Genomic DNA, 2,176 nt, shown 5'->3' on the forward strand with positions numbered 1-2,176 from the left:
ATCAAGTACAATTAGCAGGAGGGGGACAGAGAGATTATAAGAAGGAATGTGATGGTGTAAGAACTTTGAAAAGAGGAGCCAGGAAGCAACTCAAGTGCAATTGAGGGCGACGGCAGACTTAAAAGGGGAATTCCGTTTTTTTTTTAAAGGTTGCGAAATAAATGTGATAATAATTGGTAGACAGATACATAGATATGACTTTAAAAATAATAAAGCAGAAATAAAAGACATTACAACAAGTTAGCAGGAAAAAGAGAGAGAAAGAGGAGGAAAGAAAAAAACTTAAAGAAGAGAAACCCATAAAAAGTGAGTAAAAAAGGGGAGGGACAGAAGGGATGAGGAAGGAAGTGTGGAGAGGGAGGGACAGAGGAAAAGGGAAGGGAGGGAGTAAGAAAGGCTAGACAGAGAGGAGGAGGAAGAAAGGAAGGCAAAGAAAGTAGAAATTGAGAACCAGTAAGACACGACAAAAGAAAAAAAATGAGAAAGAAAAGATGGGGTAGAGAGAGAAAACAGGAAGAACTTTAAAAGGGATGGAGCAGTAGGAAGAGAGTAAAATAAAGGGGACAACAGGAAGAGGAGATTACAAAGGAGACAGTGAAAACATCCAGGACAACACTGGGGGGTGCATTTTGAAAAGCCACAAAGAGAAATCAAAATAGAGATAATGAATACCTAATTCGTCATGTAGGTAGATAGGTGGATAGATATGTATCTAGATAAGACTCTAAAGAGGAAAAGCCAGTCAAAAACAGTGAAAAATGTAGAAAGAAAAAAGCTTAAAGAGGAGCAAAGTAAGAAAATAAAGCATGGGGGTGATTAAAAACTGTAAAAGTCACTATAAAAATACAGTAAAATATAGACAGATAGATAAGTAGGATAAACTTTTGAAAGGAGATGCAAAAAAAATGACAGTATGAAAAGAACAGAAAAACAAGAGGAGAAAAGAAGTTTAAAACACGGGGTTAATAAAAAAATCGAAAGCAATTGTGTCAGTCATATGCTTGGGGTAAAATCAAAACATAAAAAGCAGTTTTACAAGTCCAGTAAAATGTAGATGATTTGGCAGCTGGATAAGCAGATAGATACATAGGACTGTTTTTCAAAACCAGTAAAAAAGACAATACAAAAATGAAAGAGTTACAAAGAGAGAGAAAAGGAAAGGAAAGAGTTTAAAAACAGGAGTCAGTAAGATGAGAGTAAAAGAAGGAAGAGAGATGGAGAAGGCAGAATTCAGGGAAATGAGAGGAAGTAATGAGGGAAACATTAGGGGAAAAGTAATGGCAGATTAGGAAAGAGAAGAGGGGAGCGTGGGTGGGAGGAAAAATGCATGAACGCAGGCACAGAAAAGACAGAAAATTCCTAAAAGGGAGTGAGAAAAACTCAGCAAGAGACAAACAGAAAGGGAAAGGGGGAGGAAAAGTTGCAAGAAAGGTAAAAAGTGCAAAAGGGGCCAGGTGAGGTGGCTCTCCCTGTAATCCCAGCGCTTTGGGAGGCTGAGGAGGGAAGGTCGCTTGAGCCCAGGAATTCCAACCAGCCTGGGCAATGTATGAGACCCTGCCTCTACAAAAAGTAAAAAGAAAACAAATTAGCCAGGCATGGTGATACATGCCTGTAATCCCAGCTACTTGAGAGCAGAGATGAGAGGATCACTTGAGCCCAGGAGGTCAAGGCTGCAGTTAGCTTGTGCCACTGCACTCCAGCCTGGGCAACAGAACAAGATCCTGTCTAAAAAAAATTTTTTTTAATTTTAAAAGGAGCGAGTAACTAGGAAGATGTAAAATAAAAAAATAGGAGAATCTAAGAATGAAAGACAAAGGAAAATGTTTCAAAACGAGCCAGTCAGAAAATGAAGAATTGTGGACAACAGGAAGATAGAGATGTGCAAAAAGTAAGTTCAGTAAAAATAAATACCTAAATAATTCAGTCAAATGAAGACGTTGCACTGAAATGAACATAACTGACTTTAAAAAGGCAAACCTGGATGGGCGCGGTGGCTCATACCTGTAATCCCAGCACTTTGAAAGGCTGAGGCAGGCGGGTCATGAGGTCAGGAGATCGAGACCATCCTGGCTAACATGGTGAAACCTCATCTCTGCTAAAAATACACATCAAACAAATTAGCCAAGCTTGGTGACACACGCCTGTAGTCCCAGCTACTCAGGAGGCTGAGGCAGGA

The sequence above is a fragment of the Cebus imitator genome, unplaced genomic scaffold (genome assembly GCF_001604975.1).
Source record: "Cebus imitator isolate Cc_AM_T3 unplaced genomic scaffold, Cebus_imitator-1.0 Scaffold376, whole genome shotgun sequence".
NCBI lineage: Eukaryota > Metazoa > Chordata > Mammalia > Primates > Cebidae > Cebus > Cebus imitator.